A 12,209-nucleotide genomic window follows, 5' to 3' on the forward strand; every position below is an offset into this window, starting at 1 on the left:
CTGCTAAGTGCTAGGCATAGGGGAGGGGTTGGGGATAAACAACTGAAAAGACTCAACCTCTGCCTTAAAGAAATTTGCACCCAGCTGGGTGAGCTAGGCCAGAGATGGTACATGTCCATAATGCCAGCAGTTTGGGAGTCTGAGGCAGGAGGATCAAAAGTTGAAGGCCAGCCAGTCTTGCCAATTTAGTGAAGCCCTAAGCCCTAAGCAACTTGGCAAGATCCTGTCTCAAAATAAAAAAAGGAAAGGGCTAGGGGTGTGGCTCAGTTGTGAAGTGTCCCTTAGTTCAATGTCCAGTACCAAAAAAAAAAAAAAAAAGACTTGCACTCTAGTGAACACATACACAGACAGGTAAACATACACATACAGCCAGGAGAAATGGGTATTATAAAAGTTTTTAATATCGTCCCTATAGGAGGGACACCTGCTGGGGGGAGGCATTTAAGTTGAGTCCTAAATGGAAGTTAAGTGGTGAAGGGGAAGGTGTTTCCTGCAGAGGAATTAACCTGTGAAACTGAGAGATCCAGAGGGGAAAAAAAAAAGAGAGTAGATCTTCTCTTAGTCAACATTTGTGGAATCGTTAGCACTGGGCTGGCTGTGTTGGGCATGGCTGATCTCATCGAATAATTAGAACAGGAGCTGGCTGTGTAGCTTAGAGGTAGTGAGAGTATTTAGCACACGCAAGGCCCTCGGTTCACTCCCAGCACCAAAATCACCATCACCATCACCATCATCATCATCAAAGCAGCCCTAAAAGATAGATACTACTATTCTCTTACAACTGAGAGAACAGAAGCCCAGAGAATTAAATAATTTGCTCATAAGCTATTCAAGTGATAGAGTTAAGCCAGGTGGCACTCTGTAATCCAAACTTCTTAGGAGACTGAGGCAGGAGGATCATACATTGGGGGCCAGCCTGGGCAAATTAGGGAGACCCTGTCTCAAAAATGAAAAGTATAAAAGAAGGCTGGAGACATAGCTCAGTGGAAACCCCCTCCCACCGCCTGTTCAATCCGTAGTGCCACAGACAAACAGACAAGAGTGCTAAAGCCCAGATGTTGAACTCAGATGGTCTGGCCAGAAACTTTTTTATTATTATTTTATACCACAGATTGAACCCAACCATACTTTACCACTGAGCTACATTCCCAGATTTTTTTTTTTTTTTTAATTTTTAGACAGGATTTTGCTGAATTGCTGAGGGTGTCCTTAAGTTGCTGAGGCTGGCCTCAAATTAGCAATCCTCCTGCTTCAGCTTCCCTAGCCTCTGGATTATAGGCATGTGCCACTGCACCCGACTAGAACCCTTGTTTTGAATTACCACTATAGATAATATGGCTTTCTTTTTAAATTTTTATTTATTTACTCTTTTATCTAAGATGAGGTCATGCTATGTTGCCCACTCTGGCTGTGAATTCCTGGGCTCAAGTGATTCTCCCACCATATCCCAACTCCCCCGCTTCGGTAGCTGGAACTAGAGACACATACCACCATGCCTGCTTTCTTTTTTCATTCTCTCCTGACCCACTGCACTGGGAATTTTGTTATTGGTTCTTTTTAATTACATGTGACAGTAGAATGCATTTTATATAATTATATAAGCATGAATATATCTTATTCTAGTTAGAGTCCTATTCTTATGGATGTACATTATGGTGGTATTCACTGTATTGTTTGCATATATGTACATGGGAAACTATGTTAGATTCATTCCACTGTCTTTCCTTTTCCTGTTCCATTCCAGCTGGCACATGTCATAAAGTCATTATTGTTTATGGCTGAGTAATATTCCATTGTGTATTCTTTTTTATGCCTGAATAATATTCCATTGTGTATATATACCGCATTTTCTTTATCCACTCATCTATTGAAGGGCATCTAGGTTGATTTCATAACTTAGCTATTGTGAATCGAGCTGCTATAAACATTGATGTGGCTGTGTCACTACAGTATGATGATTTTAAACCCTTGCATATATACCAAGGAGTAGGATAACTGGTTCAAATGGTGTTTCCATTCCAAGTTTTCTGAAGATCTCCATACCGCTTTCCATAGTGGTTGCACCAATTTGCAGTCCCACCAGCAATGTATGCGTGTACTTTTTCCCCCACACCTTCACCAACATTTCAACATTTATTGTTCCTTGTATTCTTGATAATTGCCACTTTGACTAAAGTGAGAAGGAATCTCAGTATAGTTTTAATGTCATTTCCCTAATTGCTAGAGCACTGCACTGGGAATTGAACCCAGGGTTGTTCTACCTCAGACTCCAAAATAGCTGGGATTACAGGCATGCACCACTACACCTGGCCAAACTGTTTCTAAATTAACAAATAAATATTGCATAGTTCTTGTATATAGCATTTTTTAAAAATGTGTATACATTATGGAATGACCAGACAGTGTGGCTTTCTCATTTATTTATTTACTGGTGCTGAAGATTGAACTCAGGGCCTTGAGCACATTAAGCACACGTTTTACCACTGAGCTACATCCCTCCCCCCCCCTCCCCTCCCCTCCCCTCCCCTCCTCTCTCTCCTCCCCCCCCTCCTCCTCCTCCTCCTCCTCCTCCTCCTTCTTCTTCTTCTTCTTCTTCTTCTTCTTCTTTTCTCTCTCTCTCGCTCTCTCTCTCTCTCTCTCTCTCTCTCTCTCTGTCTCCCTTATTCTTTGCATTGCTAGGGATTGAACCTAGGGCCTCACCATCAACCCGGCACGCAGAAGAGGGCCCTGGAGGTCCAAGCAGCCAGTGGTTGAAGCTAGGTTCATGTTCTCTTAAGTGGGTAGGAGCCCAAGGAGTGGCTTCCTTGCATAGGATAGTGCCTGGCACACAATAGGTGCCCAGTACATTTTGGCTAAGTGATGGTGTGAGGAAACCCAAGATTGTACCAGTTTTCTGATCTCCCTGTGGAGCAGACAGCAGGCTCTCTAAGGTCCCCTGTTCAGAGCATCCACTTACCTATCTTAGCCACCCTCGCGTTGGCCTGTGGGCAGCTGCTTTCCCTCAGATCTGGTGTTAGAGGGAGGATTCCAGGTTGCCCCTCAGGACTGCCAGGTGTTGGGGCTAGAACAGGACAATAACTTTTACAGGGAGTGGGGCAATAAACCTGAAAATAACAGCCTTAGAAAATGACAATGGGGACTAGGGATTTAGCTCAGTGGTAGAACATTTGTCTGTCATGCCTGAGGCCGTGAGTTCAATCCCAGTAACTCCTAAAGAAAACAGAAGAGAAAATGACATTCAGATGGCATAGCCCCTTCATCTTCTGCTCATGGGTTGCCTCCCTGCCTTTGAGGGCATAGTCCTGTTTCCCTGAACTTCAGAAGCAGATAAACTCTGGGTTGAACTCAGAAAAAGTCAGGCCTAGAGAAACAGATGGGGTTTGTCTCTTGAATATCTAAAGCTTGATTTCCAAAGTCCCAGCCCCTGTCTGAAACCCAGATTGGAAGCTGGCTTCATCCCATCATTCATTCACTCCATAAATGCTTCTTGGAGCATATTTTGTGCTAAAATTCAAGCTACAGCAGGAAACAAAATAGAGGTGGGCTTTTCCCTTCATGGAAGACATCAAACAGGTATACAACAACTTTTTAAACTTCTTATTTGGAAATTATTTCAAAATTTATTAATTTTAAAAATTTTTTGGTGGGCTGGGGTTATGGCTCAGTGTTAGAGCACTTGCCTAGCATGCATGAGGCCCTGGGTTCCATCCTCAGCACCACATAAAAATCAAAGAAGGGTATTGTGTCCACCTACAACTAAAACAAAATTTAAAAAAAATTATTTGGAAATAATCTCAAAACAAAAGTTGCAAGAATAGAACTTATTTTCTGAACCATTTGAAAAACATCATGTCTCTTTACCTCTAAACACTTCAGTTAAGAACAGGGACATATGCTTACATAACCACACAATAGTTGTCAAATTCAGGAAACTTAATATTGAAACAATACTATTACCTAAACCACAGTCAATATTTCAGTTTCACAAATGGTTGAAAAAAATGTCTTTCATAGCTATCCCTGCCCCCATCCAATCCAGCATCACATGTTGCATTTAGTTAATAGTTCTCTTTAGAGTCTTCCGTTGGAAATGGTTCCTCATTCTTTTTGTCTTGCTGATTTTATACTTACTTTTTGCATAGTTCTGGGGATTGAAGCCAGGGCCTCATGCATGCCAAGCAAGTGCTCTGCCGCTGAGCTAGACCTTCAGCCCCAGAATTTTACTCCCAATTGGAAAATTGGAAGGCTAAGGCTAAGGTTTTTCTTTTCTCTTCATTCATATGTGTATATATATATATATATATATATATATATACATACATATATATACATAAAATATATATACATATATATACATATATATTTTTTTCTTCCCCTTATGTTGCCCAGGCAGGCTCCAAACTCACGGGCTCAAATGATCCTTCTGCCTCAGTCTCCCAAGTAGCTGGGACTTCAGCCACACACCACTGTACCTAGCCAAATACTGTTAATTTTTAAAAGAGTATTTGCCAGTTACTTCACAGAATGTCCCTCTGCTTAGGTTTGTCTGCTGTTTCTTCATGATTAGAATGAGGATATGAACTTTTGGCAGGAATACTACATAAGTGATAAATTATTCTCACTTTACCAGATTAGTATGATGTATGTGTTAGTTAATATGACTGGTCATGTTAACTTTGAACATCTGATTAAGGTGCTAAATTAGTGTGTGTGTGTGAGAGAGAGAGAGAGAGAGAGAGAGAGCACTTGTGTGTGTATACGTGTTTGTAAAATAAGGAATTGGTTCCTGTGATTATGGAAGCTCACAAGTCCAAATCTGTAGTGTAGTGTGACAAGCTCAGGATCCAGGAGATGGTGGCATACACCTGTAGCCACAGCTACTTGGGAAGCTAAGGCTGAGGAGTACAAGTCTGAGCCAGCCTGGGCAACAGTCTGTTTCAAAAAAAAGAAAACAAAACAAAAACAAAAACAAAAAAGAAAGAAAGAAAGAAAGAGAGAGAAGGATCCAGGAGAAGCAAGAGTATAAATGAAATCCAAAGGCAGTCTCTTGGAGAATTCCCTTTTGCTCAGGGAAGAGGTCCATCTTTTTGTTCCACTTGGGCTTTCAGCTGATTGGATAAGGCCCACCCACATTATAGAGGTCAATCTCTTTACTCAAAATTCATCAATGTAAATGTTAATCTCATCCAAAACCACTCTCCAAATTACTCAAAAAGCTAACCATCATGGGTGGTATCTGCCAGATTTCACCAGTGTAGAGCTACTACTATCTTTCTTTCTTTTTTGCGGTGCTGGGGATTGAACCCAGGGCCTTATGCCTAGGAGGTAAGCACTCTACCAGCTGAGCTACCTCCCCAGCCCCAGGATGTTTTATCTGTTTCGTTGAGGTATAATTTATATATGCTAAAAGTCACCATTTTATTGTGGTAAAATACACATAACATAAAATTTGTCATTAATGGGACTGGGGTGGTAGCTCAGTACTCTACTGGGGTAGAGTGTTGCCTAGCACATGTGAGGCTTTGGGTTTGATCCTCGGCACCATATAAAAATAAATAAATAAAATAAAGATATAGTATCCATCTATAACAAAATATTTTAAAATTTTATCATAAAAATTTTTATCATTAATATTTAGCACTTTCACAATATTATTCAATCATCACCATTATCTAGTTCAATTTAATTTGTAATTTTTTTTTTTTTTTTTTTTTTTTTTTTTGTGGTGTGGGGGATCAAACCCAGGGCCTTGTGCTGGTGAGGCAAACACTCTACCAAGTGAGCTATCTCCCCAGCCTTATAAAAATTTTTAAAAATTAAAAAAAAATTTTTGCAGTACTGGGGATTGAATCTAGAGGTATTCTATCACTGAGCTACATCCCCAGTCCTTGTAATTATTTTATTTTTTAATTATCTTCATCATGATTATCATCATTTTGGGGTACTGAGGATTGAAGCCAGTGTTGCCTTACCACTGAGTACATTCCCCCGTCCTTTTTATTTTGATTTTGACACATTTTCCCTAAGCTGCTGAGGCTGGCTGTGAACTTGCGATCCTACTGCTTCAGTTTCCTGAGTCACTGGAATTACAGGCCTGTTCCACGACAGCTGGCTCCAGAACACTTTTTCACCCTAAAGAGAAATCCTGTACCCGTGAGGCAGTTACTCCCCATTCCCTGCTTCTCCCAGTTCTTAAAAGCCACTAATATGCTTTCTGTCTCTAAATTTACCTGTTCTACATGTTTCTATAAATGGAATCATACAGCAGGTGGCCTTCATGTGCCTCCTTTCACTTAGCATAATGTTTTCTTTTTTTAAATATTTTTTAGATGTTGATCAGACCTAATTTTATTCATTTATTTATATGTGGTGCTTAGAATTGAACCCAGTGCCTCACACATGCTAGGCAAGTGCTGTACCACTGAGCTACAGCCCCAGGCCACAGAACACAATGTTTTCAAGGTTCATCCATGTTATAATATGAATCGGTACTTTATTCCTTTTAGGGGTGAATAATATTCCCTTGTATGGATATACCACATTTATTTATGCATTCATCTGTTGAAGGATACGTTAGTTGTTCCCATCTTTGGCTAAGTGAATAGTGTTGCAGTGAACATTTAGATACAAGATTTTGTTTGAACATCTCCCTTCCCTTTCTCTCCCCTTCTCCCTCCTGCTTGCTGCCGGTCAAATCCAAAACTTCATGCATGCTGGGCAAGTGCTCTACCACTGAGTCACACTCCCTGCCCACCTATGTATTTTCAATTTTAGGGGGTATATACCCAGCAATGGAATTGCTAGATCATATGATAATTCTGTGTTTAACCTATTTTCCACACCAGCTAAAACCATTGTACATTTCCATAAGCAATGTGTAAGGGTTCCAATTTCTCCATATCTTCACCAACACAAGTGAAAACAAATTATCACATTTTCCTTTTATGGATCTTGCTTTTAGTGTTATTCTAAGAATTCTTAACCAAGTCTTGGGTCTCAAAGATTTTCTTCCCTGTCAGCTTCTAATTGTTATATAGTTTTACATGTATTTCTTTATTGTTTTAAAGTTTCACATATTTATTACAGAACCAACCCAAACCAGTACTACAGCACCTTCATAGCTAAAGAAAGATCACATTCTAGTTAAATATTCCCAACTTCCCAGTTGATCTAGTGGTGACATTTTCAACTTGACGTGACAAGATGACCATAACCTATTCCTTACAGACTTCTTGGCTCTCCTCCAGTATCTCCTCTTGGAGTTGAACCTGATTGTGTTACCAGCTTTCATTTGAACCCCCTGGGGAATGGGATGATTTTGCTTTGGTTTCTTGGCCAGAAATCGCTTGATCCTCAAAGTCTTATGAGAAGAAAGGACGAGGAACAGAATCAAGTGCACGGTGCAGCAGTGGTAAGAGAAGGCCAAGTGGGGGACGAGGGCAGAAGGACACATTTAGAAGTTGCGTTGGAGAGGTGGAATTCCTGTAGTTTTATACTTAAATCTCTGACTCATTTGATATAATTTTTTATAAGATGAGGTTTAGACCAAAGTTGTTTTTTTTTTTTTTAATTTCTGGTTTTTACCTATGAATATACAATAACTCCAGAAACTTTTGTTAAAAATACTCTTTTGCTCCATTGAGTTGCTTCTGTGTCTTTGTCAAAAATAGTTGACTCTCTGTGGAGCTATATTTTTGGTTCTCTATTCGGCTGCATCAGTCTATATGTCTATCCTTCTGCCAACACCATACAGGATTTTTTATTCTTACCATACAGTCTTGATTATTGTAGATAAATAATAAGTCACAAAATTGTATAGACTGATTCTTCCCATTTTATTCTTCTCTTTTGAAATAGTTGTAGTAATTTTAGTTCCTTTGCCTTTCATATAGATTTTAAAATACTCTTGTCTTTATCTACAGAAGTCTTGTTGGGATATTGATAAAGATTACATTCAACCTGTATGTCAATTTGGGGAGAACTGATATCTTGTGTGTGTGTGTGTACTGATGAATGAACCCAGGGGCTCTTTACTACTGAGCTACATCCCCATCCCTTCTAATTTTTTATTTTGAGATGAGGGCTTGCTAAGCTGTTGAGGCTGGCCTCAAACTTGTGATTCTCTTTGCCAAAGCCTCCCGAGTTCTGGAAATACAGGTCTGTGCCACCACACCTACTGAAAATCAACACCTTTATCATACTGTTGTTGTCTGAGGCAGGGTCTAGCTATGTTGCCCAGGCTGGTCTTGAACTTTGGGGACTGAAGCTATCTCCACTTTCAACCTCCTGAGTAGCTGGAACTACAGACATGTGCCACTGCACCCTGCTTACTATGTTGAATCTCCCCAATACTGGGGATTGAGCACAAGGGCACTTAACCGACCACTGAACCACATCCCCAACTCTTTTTATTTTTTATTATTTAGCAGCAGGGTCTCACTAGGTTGTTTATAGCCTTACTAAGTTGCTGAGGCTGGCTTCAAACCTGCAATCCTCCTGCCTCAGCCTCTCAAGTAGCTGAGAATACAGGCATGTGTCACAGTGCCTGGCTTATTTGTTCACTTTTAATTTGGATTTTAAAATTATGATAATACTACAAGAAAATACATGTTCCAATGCAGTTATCATGGGAAGGGAACTTGACCTCAACCTGGGGGATCAGGGATAGCTACTCTGAACATTTCACTTTAAAACTGAGATTTTTTGAAGGATGAATAAGAATTAGCTAGCTGGTGGACATAATGGCACATACCTGTAATTCCAGAGGCTCTGGAGGCTGAGGCAGGAGGAACACAAGTTCCAAGCCAGTCTTAGCAACTTAGTGAGGCTGTAGGCAATTAAGGGAGACCCTGTCTCAAAAAACAAAGAGTTGAGGATGTAGCTCAGTAGTTAAGCACTGCTGGGTTCAATTCTCAGTGCCTCCCGAAAATAGCTAGGCAAATAAGATGGGGAGAAGTTTTCAGGCAGAAGGATCGGTGTTTGCAGAGGCCATGAGTAGACAGAAAACTTGAAGCTTTACAGGCAATAAATTAAAGTTCCTATAGTTAGGGACCTAAAAGCACGGGAAGAGTGAGGTCAGTTGATCTGGAAAGGCCAATAGTTGCTGGTTTATTCAGGGCTTTTGTGCCTTGTCAGGGATCTTCAACTTTACTTGAAAACTAATAGAAACCATTAGAGAGATTTAAACTATGGAATGTGATCATACAGAGTTCATTTCAGTTTAATTAGTTATTATACATATATATATATCGCAATTTCATACGCATATAATACATCATATGTCTACAATACGTATATGTAATACAATATTATATATAATATATATAAATAATAAAATGAGTGCACATTCAGGATAGAAAGTCTTAAAGGATGTTCAAAGAAAAATTTAAAAATTCCCCTCCCTTTTCTTCCCCTGTCCCAGCCTAGAAGTAATCCATGTTGTCACTATGCCTTATGCATCTTTCCACTGTACATCTTACAGTGGGAATAAATGCTCCAGTGTGTAAGAGAATATAGTCAAGGATACAAACCTGTTTTAAGGGGCTGGGAGACAATGTCCAACAAAAGGAACACTGTGGAATAAACAGTGGTACATTGATACCATGAAACATTGTGCAGTTGTGCTATTAAAAATTATGAGTCCTGGGCTGGGGCTGTAGCTCGGTGGCAGAGCGCTTTGCCTAGCACATGTGAGGCACTGGGTTTGATCCTTGGCACCACAGAAAAATAAACAAATAAAATAAAGGCATTCTGTCCATCTATAACTACAAAAGAATTTTTTAAAAATTATGGGTCCTACTTACATACATTGGTAAAAGGCAAAAATAGAGTGCAGAATGATGTGTATACCATGAATCAATTATTTTTTCAGTACTGGGGATTGAACCCAAAAAGCTCTACCACTGAGCCACATCCCCAGTCCTTGTTATGTATTTATTATTTTGAGACAGGGTCTTGCAAAGTTGCCCAGGCTAGACTCACACTTGGGATCTCCTGCCTTAGCCTCCCAAGTAGCTGGGATAACAGGTGTGCACCACCACGGCCCCACGTGAATCCATTTTAAATAATTACCAAAGTCAAATAATTACCAAAGTCCTCTGGAGATAATATCAGGGTAGTGCAAAAGCCTAGCAAGAAGAGAATGTGATAAGAACAGAAAGGACTGGATTGTTTGTAGTGACTTCTTCATCTCTTCTTTTCAAAAACCAGGTCTGGTCAGTTGCCTTCTCCCTTCCTGCTTCTTTCTAAGGGCTTCCGGGTGTGTGGCAGTCAGGGGAGTGATGCATTGTGGGTGTGTGCTGCTGTCCACCCTAGGGCTCTTTCCTTCTGCTTCCTTGGATCACCAGGACTGCCACAGGTTGGGGCGACACAGCCTTCAGAATCCCCAGTACCCTTACCAGACAGAGTTGCTGAGACCCCAGGCAAACACGAACTCCCAGTCCCAAATAACCAGACACCCAGGTATAAGGCAACAGCCAGACAGATTATACTTTCAAAGTAGAACTGTTAAAACAGGTGGACTGGCATGGGACATGGCATTTGCCCACACTCACAGGGCCCTGGGTTTGATTCCTAGAACTGGGGGCGGGGGTGGGGGGCGCAGCGGGGAGCACAAAACAGATGAACCAAGAATTTAGAATACATTTTGGTAAATAGGCAAGGAAAGAAAGAAACATATTAGCAATATAAAACTATAGCAGGAAATCCTTAAGCATATAAACATGTGGAACTACTAATCCATAATCCCTTATCAACAATAAACAAATAAAAACTTCTGAAATTCCAGAATTAAAAAAAAAAAAGGTTTTAGGACAATTCATTAAGTGACAAAATCTGAACTGACTATTGATAGTAGTAGTCATCTTATTCAGTGTGAATCTTTTAAGTTTTGCTGCAGAATATATCTGATTATAGGATAGTGTTCCATGCCCCAGTATTACATTAGATTATTTTCACCTTACCTTTCTAAAGGTTGAAATGTTCAGAATTCTAAAAAATATGTGGTTGCAAGGGGTTTCAGTAAGTGATTGTGGGACCTCTTGGTATGAAAAACACAATTAAAATAAAGAACATGGTAGATGGGATTAATAACAAGATGAAATATCTGAAAAACAAATGAATGAGTGGGAAGATCAGAAAACAAGATGAAAGGATACAGACAGAAAATACAAATTCACAGATATGAAGGCTAGACATAGATATCTGAACATTCAGATAATAGGAGAATCTAAGAGAGATAATTAAAAGGAGAGAAGAAATAATGGAGATAAGTTTCTCAGAACAAAATAAAAACAAGTAACTTCAGATTGCAAAGACCCCTAGAGTCTCAAATAGAAGAGAATAAAGAAAAACAAAAACATGTAGAGATACTAAAAGAAATCTAAGAAAATTATAGGTAAGAGAAAAATTCAAAAATATTTGGACTCTTGCTTTTCTCTCCCGGACTCACTTTCTTTCTCCTCCTTGCTTTCCACTCTCTCTAGCGCACGCCCTTTCTCTTTCCTTTCTCTTTTCCTCTCATTTTCTCTCTTACCCTGCAGGGAGACACTCTGTTTGCTTAATAAACCTCTTATGTGAAAAAAAAAAAATATTTGGAGATACATTTGAAGAAATTGTAAAATGACTAACAACGGAATAAGGATTAATTCACATAAGTAACACTTTTAAGTGTTTTAAGTAATATCAGTGGCAAGAAAACAGCGCAATCATACTTTCAAGGGTTAGTCAAAGGAAATAACATCTAAACAAGAATTTTATATCTAGCCAACTTATTTTTCAAACATGAAGACAAAATAAAAACATTCTCAGAAACATCAAGGCTGTCCAAGTTCCGTCATATAGAGATCCACATGAAAATACTTTAAAGTACTCAGATACAAAGAGATATGAATCCAGGAGCTGTTGCAAAATATATGGGAACTATCTATCTTACTTTATGCTCTGTTCAAATTTATTGTTGTCTTAAAAAAAGAAAAGGGACCTGGGCTGGTGGTGCATATCTGTAATCCCAGCGACTAAGGAGGCTGAAGCAGGAGGATTGCAAGTTGAAGGTCAGCCTCAGCAATTTAGTGAGACCCTGTCTCAAAAACAAACAAACAAACAAACAAATAAACAAACAAAAACTGGGAAATGTAGTTTGGTGGTAAACGCCCCTGGGTTCAATCCCTAGTACAAAAAAAGAAGAAAAAAAAAGGGTCAAGGACCCGAAA

The sequence above is a fragment of the Sciurus vulgaris genome, assembly GCF_902686455.1.
Source record: "Sciurus vulgaris genome assembly, chromosome: 10".
Taxonomy (NCBI): Eukaryota; Metazoa; Chordata; class Mammalia; order Rodentia; family Sciuridae; genus Sciurus; species Sciurus vulgaris.